Source organism: Lactuca serriola, chromosome 2 (assembly GCF_051521515.1).
Source record: "Lactuca serriola cultivar US96UC23 chromosome 2, Lser_US96UC23_V15, whole genome shotgun sequence".
NCBI lineage: Eukaryota > Viridiplantae > Streptophyta > Magnoliopsida > Asterales > Asteraceae > Lactuca > Lactuca serriola.
In genome coordinates, this window is record NC_136409.1 from 175,882,932 (window position 1) to 175,901,005 (window position 18,074).

Genomic DNA, 18,074 nt, shown 5'->3' on the forward strand with positions numbered 1-18,074 from the left:
GTTTACGGCCGTAAACTCAGCCGTAAACTAGACCATAAATTCATAAATATTACAGAAAAATACAATTTCCCAGAAAAGTAAAGTATAAACCATATGTTGACCCAACAGTTAACGTGATCACAGTGATAGAAAATCCTGGAACTCGGAACTGGAGCCGGTTGTCGACAATCCCTCGCATAATGCCCCTCCTTGCCATATTTGTGGCATACTCCGCCTGACCGACAGGCCCCCTCATGACCATTGCCACACTTCCCACAAGTGCGGCCCCTCTGACTCCTATATCTAGCATCAACGACCTTTAACTGCTTTGGCACATGCTATGACTATGATGGGGCTAGTTTCAGCTCCTTTATCTAGAGCTCCATCTTAATCTCATGCCGCCTGGCGGCATCCTACAACTCCAACAAAGAACCATAACATTGAGTGGATACAAACTGCCTAATATCCATCTTGAGCATGCTCATGTAACGTGCCATCTGATCTTGCTCAGAAGCAGCAAACTTAGGGCTAAATGGCCCTCTCCATGAACATCTTGGTGATCTCCGTCACCGACTCGGTCCCTTGTCTCAAATCCAAGTACTCCTGGGACAACCTCTCATGCTCCACCATCCATGTATCTAGAATGGAATATCTCCAAGAATTGCTCCCAAATCACAACAGCTCCCTGCTCATAAGAATATGAGATAGTAACAAGTCTCCACTAATCCTTCGCTCTGGACCACAGAAGATCTAGAGTACACTTGAACCTTTGTTCAGCTGGGCAAAAGAAAGTGAAGAAACATCCCTCAATGTCAGATAGCCACCTCATGGAAATGATCGGATCCCGAACTCCATTAAATGTCGGGGGCTTCATATTGTTGAAGTCCTGATACTGAAAGGTCCTCCCAACACCAGTCCCACAGCAACAACGGCTACAGTTGCTGCATCGGCAACATCATTAGACAATGCATTGTATCGCTCATCAAGGTACTCTACCATAACGGTCTTAATAGACCCAAACATCTCTGGCATCTGTGCCCAAAAGTAGGAAACAACCTCCTCCTAAAGGATCTTAATAACCCGATCCTCCGACAAAGTTGGCCTATCCTAACTACCAGCTCCTGCTCTTGATCCGGACCTTGTCTTAAATCATCTCGTTATCACCATACTGAAAATAAACCAGGAAGATATTAGATAAAACACATATCTTACCATGGAGCCAACTCTTAACAAACCCTTGGGGTTGTGACTTCTCTGCTACGCGTACGGGTCCTATGCTTCCAGTAGTAAGGGCCCATACTACCTTCCACACCCACCCCTATTTTTCTTAGAGGATCATCACAACAACCCTAACTAAACATAGTTTCATTGCATACACTCTATCCTTACTATTTAGAGGAAGGCTACACATTATGCGACTGGTTGGCAGACCCCACACAAGTCATCCATGAAACTTCCACCAACCCTGCAACACTTGTGTATGCTAATAATACATAACACTGGACTAATACCTGATTCTACCCTAAGCCCTTTATCAAACTAGAATAGGAAATAAGGCCAAATGAATCATTCTTAGGCTACAGAATCTTAGTTATGTACAACTATGATGCATACACTAAGAAACTATAGTAATGATCTTAATTCCATATAAATAAGTATCCTTAGGCTACCAGGCATCATATAATTATGCAATTATATCATGCAATTTGAAGATCCCTAGCATACCACTAGCATGTTGTTCTAACATATTACAAGATCAATAACAGTGTGGTGATTTGGGGTCTACTCACTGGCTCCGGCTGATCGTACACATCGCATCCTCCTTGATTATTTTGATAACAATTGGAACATCATTTTTAAAATCCTTATCCTTAGTTTGAGACTAGATTCACACGAGTGTTCCTCCAATTCACTCAAACCTTGTAACACCCATAAAAATTTAAACTTTTTAAAGCAACCCGAATTCATAAATTGTTTACAACCATTGATTTCAAAACAATTTCAAACATCAGAGTCTCCTAAAATCATAAGTCATAAAAAAACAAGATGTGTACGGTCACGCATTCTCCTTCCTGCGATCATCTGAAGTACCTGAAACATAACCCAAAAATGTAAGCCAACGCTTAGTGAGTTCCCCCAAAGTAGCAACACATAGCATAAGCATAATAACAAACACCATGCAAACAAAGCCTTCAGCCTGACTGGAACGCTGTACCGGCCTACAGACTATCTGGTATGCTTACAGATTCTTCAGCGTGACTAGTACGCCTCACCAGGCCTTCATCATATCTGGAGCGTTCTCTGGGCCTTCGGCCTAACTGGTATGCCCCTCGGGCCTGCTGTCTATCTGGGATGCCCTAGGTCTCTTGGCCTTCAGACTACACTGGTCCGCCTCAATCCAACCACACATAAACCATGTCAACATATTCATAACATATAAGCATACATATAACCAGTCAACAGACAATCAGAAAGATCATACAGATCACTAAGCATACTCGATCTAAGAGATCACTACAACACAACACATACTATCACATAACGGTATATATAATCCAATGGGTTGGCCTTGGTGCCTTCGACCCGCAACTATAGTGAGAAAAACTCACATCACAGACTGAATAGTAGCTAACGAGGTCCCAACTCCGAATCTCAGCTTAAACTATCACCTATCCCACCAAATGATCAATCATAATCGAAATCCCAAAATACCCTTAAGTCAGACTTGGTGAAAGTCAAAGTCAAACTGGTCAATCCCACTGATTCAACTGAGTCAACCCAGCTGAGTCAACTCAGCCGAGTCACCTTAGAATGAGTACATAGGGCATACTATGAAGGTACAATTGGCATACTATGAAGGAACGTTGGGCGTACTCGCCTCCTCGCACGTTGACCACCATCGGGGTGGTTAACCTCATATACAGGGCATACTCCGAGTACGCAGGGCATACTGCTATAAGATTCAAAACTCAATAAGTGGTTAATGGCTTAAGCACCTACATCCATATTTCAGATCCATGGCTAATCAACTTCTTAAACCATTAAGACATTCTACAAGATGCATGGAGCAAAACCAATCATTTGAAACCCATTTTTATGACTCAAGATCCTCCCAAGGGTCTGAAAGGACGACTTAATGGGTCAATAACATGTTTTGTTCATGAAACACCACATTTAGCAAAAAAGAACCTAAAATTAAACCCAAAACCAGATCTACAAGAAACTACACCAATTTCAAAAGTTGATACCTCAAAATGGTGCCAAAAGGTGGCGTGATCCTGGATCTAGAGAGCTTCACTCCTTCAAGGTGGTATCCTCATCCTTTCTTCTTCTTCAAGAGCACCAAAACACACACATACAAGCTTAGAAATGGCTGCTCAAGATGATACTAGGGTTGCAAACAAGTATGAGAGGGTTGCAGGTAGTTCAGGTGAAGGAAATAAGGCCATATGAATGCTTAAATACGAGCAAACCCTAAATATTAGGGTTTCATTATCTGGCAAGTATGCCCCACATATACTGATGTACACCCAGCGTACTAGGGTGCGCCCTAATACGTTCCACGTACACACGTACACATGACGTACTCCTCAAAGGTTTATATTACAAAAATGTGACTAAGCCTCTTTTGCATACATTTCTTGAAATTTGGGACCAAAATGCAATATAAATGAATTAAAGGGGTTTAAAATTAAAAGTACCTTACATCAGGATGTTATATTTTTGCTAGTTTTGACTTTCATTTTTCGACTAGTGTTTTTTTATTGTTAAAAATCATATCTCCCTCATTTGATTCCCATTTTAAGCATTCTCTACTTCATAATTCTTACTTTAGTAGTACTACATTCTTCTAGTTAGCGATTTTCCCAAAAGTTGACCAATCGTTTTGTAGTTTTTGTTGTTGTAATTTTCTAAGTACAACATATATTTATTTATTAGAAATATCATATCTTTCTTATACTGTGTCGGATTTTTGCGAAACTTATATTTATGGATATGTGGTAGCATGTAGAATATAAACATGTTAACCTGCTCGCAAAGTGACGCCACTTTTTGCACACTTATTTTGGAGCCAATGGTTTGACGTTAATAAGAGTGATGGTTGAAGTTTTGGAATTTACAAGATTGTATTATCGTCTTTTGATGTTGACTATCGACAGTGGTATTTATTGGGTTGTCACATCCTCCCCCCATAGAAGAAAATTTTGTCCCTGAAATTCAACTTGTAGTGCTTGACGTGAAGGAACCTGGTTGGGATTACCTTAATGGATTTTAGCTTTTAGAAATTATTGTTATGGCGTAGTCTAAGAGTAGTGTTCTCTCTCCTTTAACGTTTTTCTTATGGAATGAGACTTGGTAATAAGAGTGATGGTTAAAGTTTTGGCATTTAAAAGATTGTATTATCATCTTTTGATGTTGACTATCGACGATGGTTGGGGGCATATTTCTTGGGCTGTCACATCCTCCCCCCGTAGAGGAAAATTTTGTCCCTGAAATTCAACTCGTAGTTCTTGATGTGAAGGAACCTAGTTGGGATTACCTTAATGGATTTTATCTTTCATAAATTATTCTTATGGCGTAGTCTTAGAGTAGTGTTCTGAGACTTGGAATCCTTTTTAAGTTTTGTCGGTTATTTGTTGATTAGTGTTGTGTTATATAGTAGTTAGAGTCATTTTTAAGTTTTGTCGGTTATTTGTTGATTAGTGTAGGGTTGTATAGTAGTTGGACGTGTATTCCTACTTCTGTTTTGTTTCACACTAAGAGGAAATCCATTCCTATTTCATTTTACACTAAGAGGAAATCCATTCCTATTTCATTTTACACTAAGAGGAAATCCATTCCTATTTTGTTTTACACTAAGAGGAAATCCATTCCTATTTTGTTTTACACTAAAAGGAAATTCATTCCTATTTTGTTTTACATTAAAAGGAAACCTAAAGTTACTAGTAATCGATCATGCTAAGGTTCCCTTTGAACCTCTACTTTTTCATTTCACGATCTCGTCGTTTCTATTTTAGGAATGGTTACGTGTTTTCTTTGAGTTGTGGTTTTCAGTAAATTGTTTTATGCTAGATGTGGTGGTTCTTATCAATTTATCTTATGATAATGTTACATTCGGGAACTTGGCCTATCTTTGTGGGCTCTAGTAGAGTTTGCTCAAGGTTCTACACCTAACTAACAAGTGGGGGTTCTTTGGAGACGTTTGAGATCTACTTAACCTAGCGGTTTGTCATGAATCCTCACGTTTTTGTGTATTTTATTTGAATGATTGAATCAAGTCTACATGTAGTTGTTCTTTATCATCAGATTCGGATTTCTATGGCTTTTAGTGGTATGGCCTTTTGTGTCATAGGTATCTGGATTTTCTTTTCTATCCTCCTTGTATGGTTGTATGGGTGTAGATTCACGGACTGGGAGTTTTCTATAGGGATACAGTGCATCTTGCCCTAAAATGGTGTGGTCTATCTTAAATAGTTTAAGATCTTCTTAGTCTTAAGAGGTGTTCAAGCCCTTAGGTCTCTATGTCTTTGGGTGCTTTTCCGCTCCTTAATTTCCTAGTATTGTCCAGTGGGCGATGTTTATAATTATACTGGGTTTGACAAGTGTTTCCTATTTTTTGGGCTATTTTTGTGGGTGTAGTTCTACTATTATCCATTCATGCCTACTTTACTGGAGGGTGAAGTATTTATCCCTAATATTTAAATATTAGTGCTCATACGAATTGAATGATATACTCTAGGTGATAATCTTAACCTAATTATTTCTTAACATTGTTGCGGTTTTGTATGGTGGCTTTTATTTCTTTTGCCTAAGGGCTTAAGTTATTTGCTCTTAGGTCCTTATGGACGGATTCTAACTGGTTGCTAATGTATTTTTGGTAGACATTTCTTGGTTGTTACACTGTTAAAAATATCATCCTAAAATTTTGATGTTTGGTTTAGATTTTCGGATTTTAATTTTCTTAGAAACTTGTTTGCTTATCGCTTTCCAGGTAGGATTGTTGACTTAAATTATTTTTCATTCTTTCATTGTTGGTTTGTGGCCCTTTTTGGTGCATATAGAGCTCGTTTTACTTTGAGGGATGAGTATCCTAGGTAAATTTCTAGGGTTTTCAGACTTAAAGAGGTTAGGAAAAATAAATAAAATAAAATATTTTCGGGCTGTTTGGAATGCACGTCGGGCATGCGGGTGCACCGCGCGCAGTGGGTTCTAATATAAAATATGCACGCTGGTCCCCTTGTCGACGTGCACTTCCGATTTCTCTTCCATTTTTTTGATTTTTGGGCCCCACACGAGGTTTGCACACCACTCTTTTCGGGTTTTGTCGTTTACCTCCCCCCCCATCTGATTCCCCTTGTGTCCTAACTCTTAATATGTTTCCGTTGATAATGAGTTCTAATTTCCGGTTTTTAGGTTGAGAATTTTGGAATTTATTAAATTTTTGTGTGATATTGTGAATTTAATAGGTTAATTAGCTAATACATGGACCGATTATAGTAATTTTATAGTTGGTTATCGTTAAGAATCGTTAACTTTCCCTAATTTGGGGTTTTTTTTATGTTTTTGGGAAAAACGTAGGGTTTTGATTTGAATCTGAACTTCTATTGCATTTTAAACCAAATTGGTGTTGTAATAAGCTTGTAGGAGTACCGATTATTGACCCCCCTATGCTTCCTAGGCTGAAATTTGGATGAAATCAGGCCATAGTCCGACCTGTTCTTCGTTCTGTTCTAGAGACGCGGGGCGCATATGAAGATGACTGGGGCGCATCTTCATATGCATGTTGTACATGAAGGAATGCGTGTGAGGGGCAATTTTTCCATATTTTTCCATTTTTAAGTTTTTATTTAATTCCCAAATGTTCCTAATTGATTTTTCTCAAGTTCCACAATGAACATGAGGCAACGAGTCGGACCTTTTCCTCATGATTGGCCGGCACACCCGTTCTTCTCTTTCCCTTCTACTCTTCCGGACCGAGAGTCGTATATCAGCAGGAGTTCAGAGTTGTTGACTAAGCAGATCAACATTCAGCAATCTCCTGACAGGCGTATTGCGGGGGAGTTGGGTTTTCCGACACTACTAGAGTCGTTTCTTACGCGATCACTACGCGATGAAACAGGTCTTGTGACTTTAGCTAGTCACTCCTGGTGTCACATTTTGGGGTTTAAGGAGGTTATTTTCAGGGAGCTGGTTATCAAGCTCCTTTCTATTGCCCGATTTAACCGGGTCACTTGGATTTGGTTGGATGACTCAGCCTTATCTTCCACGCTGAGTGGAGTTTCCCGCTCTTGCAGTCTGTTAGAGGTTGGGCAATGTTTGGTGATATATTATGCCAAGGATATTGATCATCCTTTATAGGAGACCTAGTTAGACAAATTTTTTCTCTCGATGCCGAGGGAATACAACCATCTGAGCATCTGGACCCTTGCCGTCGGGGATTATGTTTTAAGGTCGGCAAAGGAGAGTAGCTTCAGATCTCCTCTATATCATTTCATGCACCGCCTTATGGCCTCCACTATCCATCATCGTGAGGAGCACGATAAGGTCCCTTCTTGTGACCTTTTTCGTATATTGTGCCTTCTCCACACTGATGTTCACCTCCGTATCCCTTACATCATTGTCTCCTTCCTTTCCTCGAGTCTATCTTTGGGCTCTCAGCCATGGAGCAAGATCTAAAGTGGCCATTTCATCTTCTGTTTGGCTCGGTCTTATGGGGTTGATACCCATGTGATGACTCATTATCCCATCTGAGAGTTGGATGAGGCGGCTCTTTTGCGTTTACAAGCGGTCTTTCGTGGGCCACAGAAGATTTGAGGATTCCCCACGATGTCGTTGTTGTGCCCATCTGTCCAGGTGGATCCAAAGCATGGAGAGGAGAGAGACTTTGAGGAGGGAGTTCGTTGTGATCCCTCTCTTGCTCAGCAGGTTCCATAGTCTGGATTGGATATAGCCCTTTCTCTAGGCGAATGGACAAGCTGCTAGGGAGGTCCATGATGGCTGCCATTTCTAGTAGTGGAGGGCAGGATCCATGAGTTATTGGGTTGCTTTCCAGGGATTTGCTTATCCCCTTATCAATGACCGAGTGATGGGGTGGGCACATCAGGGACACATCATGATGATGACGACGACGACGATGATGATGATGACATTGGTGACGATGGTGGTGATGGGGATGACGAGGAGTATATTGGTTAGTTATGTTTATTTGTTGTTACTTTTTGGGTATGTAGACTTTTATTTTCGTATGTTTTAGCGGTGATGTATGGGCGTATATGCTCTATTTTTGGTAAACGACTCTACGATGTATCTATGGAGATTTCCTTTTGGTATTGTATATATATTGTTGTTTATTCATCATTGTATTTGTTTTATTCTTTTTTGGATTGCTCAATATTTTACTTTGTTAATTACCATATTTAGGTTTAGTAGCGCGTTAGACCCATCCAAAATAAAACATAGTTAATCAGCTCTAAGTATAGCCTTGGCTTGGCCAATGTATTATATAACTTATCTAGTATACTGAACCTAATATCTTTGTTTGTTGTGTAATTAAGTTTTGGTTTCGTACTTCAAGACTATCAAATAAGGATTAGCTAAATGAGAAGGACCGGAGGGTAGGATTAGTTTAGCATATAGTTGTTCTGAAATCCAACACCCCAAGCGACACTCCAAACTAAACACCTCTCCTGTAGCTAGTCTATCAGTAGTGTATTTTAATAATACTTTTAGCTGTAGATCTGAGAATAGATATTTATAGAATTTATGTCCCTAGGTTATAGTCTTATTTTCCTAAAGAATTACTAATTCTATATAAGCCTAAGCTTTAACCAATCTGTCACACCCTCAGCCTAGTGGCTAAAACACCAAGCGGCACGACTTTCAGGATTGTTGGCTTATGGAAGAGGCTTTCGTGTTGAGTTTCGCCCTAAAACTCCATCTTCTTTGATAGTCTGAGAGTCATTTGTACTGTGTGGTTTGTCTTTTACATCTGGTGGTTGACTTAGGAATACAAGTCATTTCGATAGGTCAACATTATGTTGGTGAGTTCATAGGTTTGGTAAGTATGAAAACGCTTTGTTAATGTTCTTAGGTTAGCACTCATCGAAGTCTCAACCTATGTTAGCGTGTTACGTAATTTTTGGTGTTTTGGTAGTAGGATTCAAATAGTTTAGTGACTAAATATAAATTGTAATTTGGATAGTACATAAATATTTTACATGTCACCTTGACTCATGGCTATTATTTTAATAATATTCCCCTGTTATTTCTTTTATCGTATTATAAGCACCACTTCTCAAGGCTTTCCTTAAGATTGGTGGATGTTTGATCGTATCCGAACCTGTTTCCTCGAGTTTGAGTGAAATATCACTACATATAGTATTAGTAGTGTAACAACGTAAATTTTCAAAACAATTTTTCATTTTTAAAACATTCATTCAGTCATAAATATTGTCAAAAGACATTGTATCAATTTTTATCATCAGAAAACATCTCCCCACAATCTCAAACAAAATCTCCAATGCGTGTGTCTATGAATCATGCCGGCGCCTTCCCGCGCTCATCACTAGTACCTGAAACACATAACACAACAACTGTAAGCATAAATGCTTAGTGAGTTCCCCAAAATACCACATACAACATATATTCCACTCGAGGCTATAATACGACCTTCCGGTTGATGTGTCTCAGCGGGACCCTCCAGTCCCGTAGCTCGTTGGACCCTCTGGTCCGGTCATAGCTCGTTGGGCCCTCCGGCCCGATCTGTATCTTTGGACCCTTCGGTCTGGTCTATAACATCATACAACATACATATAACACATAGCAAATAATCTCATACATAACACATAAGACCCTCTGGTCCACACAATATACCACTCTAGGTAACGTATAGTGAGAAGACTCACCTCGATATCTGGATAAGTATCTGACTCGGAAGAAATGTGATCTAGCCTCCGCCTAATCACATAAAGTAAATACTCCCATAAATACAACTGTACTCAACCCTAAAAGTCAACAAGGTCAATGGTCAAACTTTGACCCGACTCGTCGAGTGCACTAGGGCGACTCGGCGAGTCTACACGTGTCCACTGACTCTCTTATCCCCCCCCTCCTTGGCACATCGAGTTCTTTCCCTGACTCGACAAGTTCCACCTGGCATGAATCGCGGGGCCACCCCGACTCAACTCGCCGAGTCTCAAGAGAAACTCGACGAGTTCCACTTGAACTCAGTCTCCCCTGACTCTCCCTGACTCACCGAGTTATTCCCCAACTCGGCAAGTCCACTCACTAGGTGATTAACGGGCAACCATCATACTACTCGCCGAGTCTGTTCTTCGGACTCGGCGAGTTCATGCCATGCACAAACTCTATACAACTCCTGAGGTCAGATCTGTTCCATACAATCATAGATCTGGCCTCCCCAAACCTGATAATCACGTAAAGTTCGGACCTTGGCACTCATATAACATCTAAATGGTCCAAAATGGTGATTTAGCCCCAAAAATGACATCCCAAGCTCATGACTCCCAAAATGACTCATAAAGCTCCAATGGTTAAGTCCTCTGGACCTCTTTGGGTCCAGATCCAGAACACAAACTCGAGAAGGGACCAAATGCTCTACTTAATCAACCTCTAAAAGGGTTAGAAAACCCTAATACAAAGGATCAACACCAAAACTGAAGAAGGTCCGAGAATAATACCTCAATACAGTCTCTATGAGCTCAAAAACCACCAAAATCGCACCTCCTTCAGCCTCCTCTTCGGATTTCTCTCTGGGGGTTGGTGTCCGCAAATGACGGCCCTAAGGGCCTTTAAATAGGTCTCAAACCCTAGAAATTAGGGTTTCATTGAACAGCGTGGACTCGCCGAGTCCACTCGTGAACTCGCCGAGTCCAGCTGTGAACTCGCATACGAATCCGCGACCATACTCGGCGAGTTTGGACGCCAACTCGCCGAGTCTCCCCCCAAAACCCAAAAATAAAGGAACAAAATATAATACCTGTGAATCCGGATGTTACAATTCTCCCCCAATAGAATCAGACTTCGCCCTCGAAGTCTCACTCTGGAAACAACTCAGGATGCTGCTCCCGCATCTCACGCTCCGGTTCCAAAGTCAAGTCTGACCCTTTCCGATGCTTCCACTGGACCTGCACTAGAGGCACCTCCTTGTTCCTCAAAAGCTTGACCTTCCGATCCTTGATCACCACCGGTCTCTCAGCATAATTCAGGCTTGCATCCACCTGAATATCTTCTAATGGAACCACTGCCGACTCGTCGGCTATACACTTTCGTAGCTGCGACATGTGGAAAGTGTCATGAATCTAACCCAACTCTGTCGGCAACTCCAAACGATAGGCTACCCTGCCTACCCTCGCGATCACCCTGAAAGGACCAATATATCAGGGCCCCAACTTGCCCCTCTTCCTGAATCGGATCACTCCTTTCCAAGGAGAGACCTTCAGGAGCACGAAGTCGTCGACCTGAAACTCGAGCTCGGACCGGTGTCTGTCCGCATAACTCTTTTGACGACTCTGAGCGGTCAACAACCTCTGTCTGACCTACCGGATCTGCTCTGTCGTCTGAAGCACAATCTCGGTACTACCCATTACACGCTGCCCTACCTCTCCCCAGCAAATAAGGGTCCGACACCTCCTCCCATACAACAGCTCAAAGGGCGGCATGCCAATGCTCGAATGATGGCTGTTGTTGTAAGAGAATTCCACCAAGGGCAAATACGCGTCCCAACTCCCACCGAAATCCAACACACATGCTCGGAGCATGTCCTCGAGCGTCTGAATCGTCCGCTCACTCTGCCCGTCAGTCTGTGGGTGGTATGCGGTACTAAAATGCAGTTTCGTACCCAATTCCTCATGAAACTTCTTCTAGAATCTGGAAGCGAAACGTACATCTCGATCTGAGACAATCGAGATTGGCACTCCATGCCGCGATACACTTCTCTCACGTACATCTCTACCAACTTCTCCGCGGAAGAGCTCTCACTGATGGCCAGGAAGTGAGCACTCTTCTTCAACATGTCCACAATCACCCAAATTGCATCGACACCCCTCGCGGTCCTTGGCAATTTGGTGATGAAATCCATGGTAATTTGTTCCCATTTCCACTCGGGAATCTCTAATGGCTGCAGCTTACCGTGTGGACGCTGGTGCTCGGCCTTCACCCTGCGACAGGTCAAGCACCTCTCTACAAACCATGCGACATCCCTCTTCATACAGGGCCACCAGTAATCCTTTTTCAAGTCTAAATACATCTTAGTGGTCCCGGGATGGATCGATAATTTCGATCGATGAGCCTCTTTCGTCAAAATGGTACGCGTGCCGACCACGGACGGTACCCAAATCCGACCCTGAAATGTCATAAGCCCCCCGCTATCGGTAACAAATTCTGATACCAGCCCGACATCTTGCTCTCTCTTCTGGCTCTCTGGCTTCACAGCCTCAGCCTAGGCCCCACGAATAGCATCTAACACCAGGGTCATCACTGTCAGTCTCAAACAAACATCTCGTATTGGGCTGATCCATCAGATACTTCAAACTCTTGTGGTCCGTGTATATCGTACACCGAACCCCATACAGATAATGTCGCCAGATCTTGAGAGCGAACACTACCGTTCCAACTCCAAATCATGAGTGGGATATCTCGACTCATGAGGCTTAAGCTACCTCAATGCATATGCAATCACATGCCCCCTCTGCATAAGCACCGCTCCCAATCCTGATATCGATGCATCAAAATATACCACGAAATCTTCCATCCCTTCCAGAAGAGCTAACACTAGGGCTTCACATAATTTCTGGCGAAGTGTCTTGAACGAGGTCTGCTGCTCCGGACCCCAAGAAAAGGCAACACCCTTACGGGTCAACTTGGTGAGTGGCACGGCGATCTTGGAGAAATCCTTAATAAATCTTCGATAATAGCCGGCCAAACCCAGAAAACTCCTGATCTCGGTGGGCGATCTCGTCACCTCCCGTCTCATGACCGCCTCAATCTTGGCCGGATCGACCAATATCCCATTCTGGTTAACGAGGTGCCCCCGAAACTGAACCTCTCAAAGCGAGAACTCACATTTGAAGAACTTGGCATAAAGCCTCTTCGATCTCAGAACTCCTAGGATCTCCCTCAAATGCTCCTCATGTTGCTATCTGGATCTCGAATACACCAATATGTCGTCGATGAACACGATCACTGAGCAATCCAACATCGGTCTGCACACCCTGTTCATGAGATCCATGAACACCGCTGGTGCGTTGGTGAGTCCGAAAGGCATTACCACGAACTCGTAATGCCCATGACGAGTCCAGAATGCTATCTTCTGGACGTCTTCCTCCCCCCTCACCTGATGATACCCAGACCTCAAATCGATCTTGGAGAACCAAGATGCTCCCTATAACTAATGAAACAAATCATCGATCCTCGACAATGGGTAACGGTTCTTGACCGTTAGCTTATTCAGTTCACGATAATCAATGCACATCCGGAGCGAACCATCCTTCTTCTTGACAAAAAGAATAGGCGCCCCCCATGACGAACTGCTCGGCCTGATAAACCCCTTCCCCAGCAGCTCCTGAAGCTGCGAGGATAACTCTTGGATCTCCGGAGGCGCAAGGCGATAAGGCGCCTTAGCGATAGGCGCAGCTCCCGGAACTAACGCAATACCGAACTTTACCTGCCTCTCCGGAGGCACACCCGACAACTCCTCTGGAAACACATCCGGAAACTCGCGCACTATCGGAACCTCTTTAACCGACTTCGGTCTCTCTGAAAAAACCCTCGCATCCATAACATATGCCACAAATCCTCTATAGCCCTGCTGTAGACTCTGTCTCGCTCTAGCGGCTGAAAAAAATGCTGACCCTACACGGGTGCCCTCACCGTACACTGTAAGAACTCCCCCACTAGGGTCTCGAATCGTCACCAATTGACGCTTGCAGTCTATCACAACTCCGTATCGGCTCAACCAATCCATACCCACCATAACACACACGTCCCCCATCGCGATCGGAACCAGATCTATCGGGAACTCCGCACCGAAGATCTCAAGGACACATCCTCGAATCACATCCGAAGCATACACTGCTCGCTCATCAGCTGTGGAAACTCGTAGAGGCCGATCCAACGCCTGTCGATGGATACTAATATGCTGACTAAATGCTACGGAAACAAACGACCGACTCGCACCCGAGTCAAATAATACCAACGCAGGCACAAAACTCATAAGAAAAGTACCTACGCATATCATCATATAAGCATAAAAACTCAACTCAAATAAAAGATGAAAAGAGAATACATACCAGCCACAACATCGGGCGCCACGCGGACCTCCTCCATGGTCAACTGAAATGCTCTCCCTCGAGCCTTCGGGGCCTCGGCCTTCACCAGCCGAACCTCGGTAGCCCTAGCAGCAAGCACAGATCCTTGCACTGATCCCTAAAGAAGCTGAGGGCACTCGGCCTTCCGATGGCCGGTCTGGTTGCAATGAAAGCTAACCGAAAATCCCTTGGGGAAATCCCTCGCGACATGCCCCTCTTTTCCACACTTGTAGCACACCCCAGCCCAACACGACCCCTCGTGACTCTTACCGCACTTCCCACAAGTGCGTCCCTTCGCGCCCCCAGATCTCGAATCAGTGGGACTAGCCCGCTTGGCTACCGACAGAGATTGAGCCGGCCGCTGATCCACCCTCTGTGACTCGGCCTCCTCCCTAACCTGAGTCTCCAACTCAATCTCCTTCTTCTGGGCATTTGCCTGAAGCTCAGCAAATGTCCGGTAAGTCGAGTCCGTCACGAACTCCTGAATATCTCTCCTTAGCACGCTCAGATAATGGCTCATACGAGCCTGCTCAGATGACACCTGCTCAGGGCAAAACATCGCCCTCTCATGAAACTTCCTGGTGATCACTGCCACAGAATCAGTACCCTGCTTGAGGGTCAAGAACTCCTGAATCAACTGTTCCATCTCCACCGGGGGAAGATACTCCTCTCTGAACATAGCGGTGAACCTCTCCCAGGTCACCTTATAAATCTCAGCCAAAGTGAAGTTCATTGTCACGAACTTCTTCCAATCCTTCGCTCCCAAGCGGAGCTGGTTCAAGGCGAACCGAACCCTCAAGTGCTCTGGACAAGAACACGTATAGAAACATCTCTCGATGTCAGAGATCCACCTCATAGCAGAAATCGGGTCCTGCGACCCGTCGAACTCTGGTGGCTTCGTGTTTCTGAACTCCCGGAACAACAACAAGTCACCTCCCCGAGCTCTGGCAGCAGCAACAGCAGCAGTAGCTGCAGCTGCAACAGCCTCAGTCAGTGATGCATACCGCTCATCAAAATTCTCAATCAACATGGTCTTGATGTCCCCAAACATCTCAGGAATCTCAGCCCGGATGGCAGCAACCACCTCCTCATGAATTAATCGACGGATCTCCTCGTCGCTGACACCACTGCTCTCAGGTGTGTGTCGTGTCCCAACCATGATGTCTTTGAAATACAACAAAAATTATCAGAGACTCGATCGAGCATACACATACTCGATGACGCAACCCTACTTGTCCTCCGTTCTCCAAAAGATTCTTACTTGGAATGCCCACTGATCTGGTGTCTTCAGTAGTACGGGCCCAATACTATTGACCACACCGCATCAACATTCACTCCAAGTCCTCCTCCATGGATCTTGGATTACGAGTACTCTATTCTCATGAGCTCCTAACTGCTATCTACTCGCTCTCAAAGCATCTCAGCAGCATAAATCTCCTAGGCTATGGCATCACAAATCAGGCCACTCTAGTCCTAATATGTATACCTAGCCTACTCTAGCATGCATAATGTAACATAACATATCTCATAACACATAATGTAAGGGTACATTGGGGATTCACCATTCAGGCGCTGGCTGATCGTACACACGGCTATGCTCTGTTTGTCTCAAAACTCTTTTTACTCTTTTCAAAAATTTTACTTCATCGTCAAAATTTTCCTCAAATCTTCAATTTGAGTTCAGATACGCCCGAAGATGCATCTGAATCCCTCAAACCAAGGCTCATATACCAACTTGTAACAACGTAAATTTTCAAAACAATTTTTCATTTTTAAAACATTCATTCACTCATAAATATTGTCAAAACACATTGTATCAATTTTTATCATCACAAAACATCTCCCCAGAATCTCAAACAAAATCTCCAATGCGTGTGTGTACGAATCACGTCGGCGCCTTCTCGCGCTCATCACTAGTACCTGAAACACATAACACAACAACTGTAAGCATAAATGCTTAGTGATTTCCCCAAAATACCACACAAAACATATACGCCACTCGAGGCTATAATACGACCTTCCAGTCGATGTGTCTCAGCGGAAGCCTCCAGTCCCGTAGCTCGTTCGACCCTCTGGTCCGGTCATAACTCGTTGGGCCCTCCGGCCAGGTCTGTATCGTTGGACCCTTCGGTCCGGTCTATAACATCATACAACATACATATAACTCATAGGAAATAATCTCATACATAACACATAAGACCCTCTGGTCCACACAATATACCACTCTATGTAACGTATAGTGAGAAGACTCACCTCGATATCTCGGTAAGTATCTGACTCGGAAGAAATGTGATCTAGCCTCCGCCTAATCACATAAAGTAAATACTCCCATAAATACAATTGTACTCAACCCTAAAAGTCAACAAGGTCAACGGTCAAACTTTGACCCGACTCGTCGAGTGTACTAGGGCGACTCGGCGAGTCTACACGTGTCCACTAACTCTCTTAGTGTAACGCCCGTGTTTCTGGGCTTGCCATTTTTAGCAATGTAATAGTCTAGGTTAACCTTTGTAACCCCAATTTGAAATAATAAAAATGTATTATTTGTGAATTATGTGAATTATGTGAATTATGTGATTTATGTGTGTGTTCTTAATTATTATAATTTAATGAATTAAGAATAAAATAAGTGCCACAATTAAAGTATTAGATATGCCCGATATCTTTGCATAAAGTTGTAGTGGTTGAAACAAAGATTCCGAAGATATAAGGAATGCTAAAATCCGAGTTATAACGAAGAAGTTATGACCTGTCGAAGTTTCGCGACAGAACCGGCACGACGTCGAGTGACGTAAAATATGAATTTAAGGTAGAGCAATATTTAGCCTTAGTGATCTAAACGAAAGTCGTAGATTTCGTTAAACCGAGAGCGTGCATAAAAGGAACGTCCAAATCTGACTTCGTATGAGGAAGTTATGATTTTTCTAAGTTTCGACTTAGCAGTATGCAGCCCGAATACTCGATTTGAGATCGAGCGGTTTTTAGCCGGAATAATCTAAATGAGAATCGAAGATCTCATTGTTAGTAGCGAAACGATGAAAAGTTAGGCGAGAACGGACGTCAGACGAAGAAGTTATGAATTTATAACGAAGTTTTTCTGTCCCGGCCTTCTAGAAATAAATCGTAAAAATAAAAGTCAAAATTAGCCGACGGAGTCTAAATGAAAGTTGTAGAGTATGGTCTGACCTTCGCGTGGATATAAAGAACGTCGAAAACGGAGCTCGTATGCGAAAGTTACGCAATTTAGAAGTTCGACGAGTCAATTACGCCCAGCGTAATTTGACTACGCCCCGCGTACTCAGGGGGATGCAAGTTGCCTGACCAATACTCGAGTGCCACAGATCGACGCATGCAGTGACGTCAAAGTATGCCCCGCGTACTGAGTACGCCCCGCGTAATCCCAGACCCTCAGCCTATAAATAGAACTCGAAATCAACCATTTTATCTTGTTCAAACTCTTCCCTCTCTCTAAGTTTTGCCTCGATTTGTGTGCCAATCATATCCCAAAGCCCCGGTATTATTCCCGAGCCCTGAAGCAAGATCCGAAGCCCCGAGGATCCCGAAGAGCGTTATTCCCGAGCCGAAGCTCTGCCCGCGAGGAGTTCGATTTTTGTGAAGATCTTCCAGATCTACGAAGAGACACTACTTCTGCAAGCCGTAGTGCTGTCGGATCATCTTCTGATCAAGTGAGTGTGTAGTTATTTTCATTCCAACGCAATATTATGAAGTATTTAATATAAAATACGTGCAATGTGTAAATATTTTGTG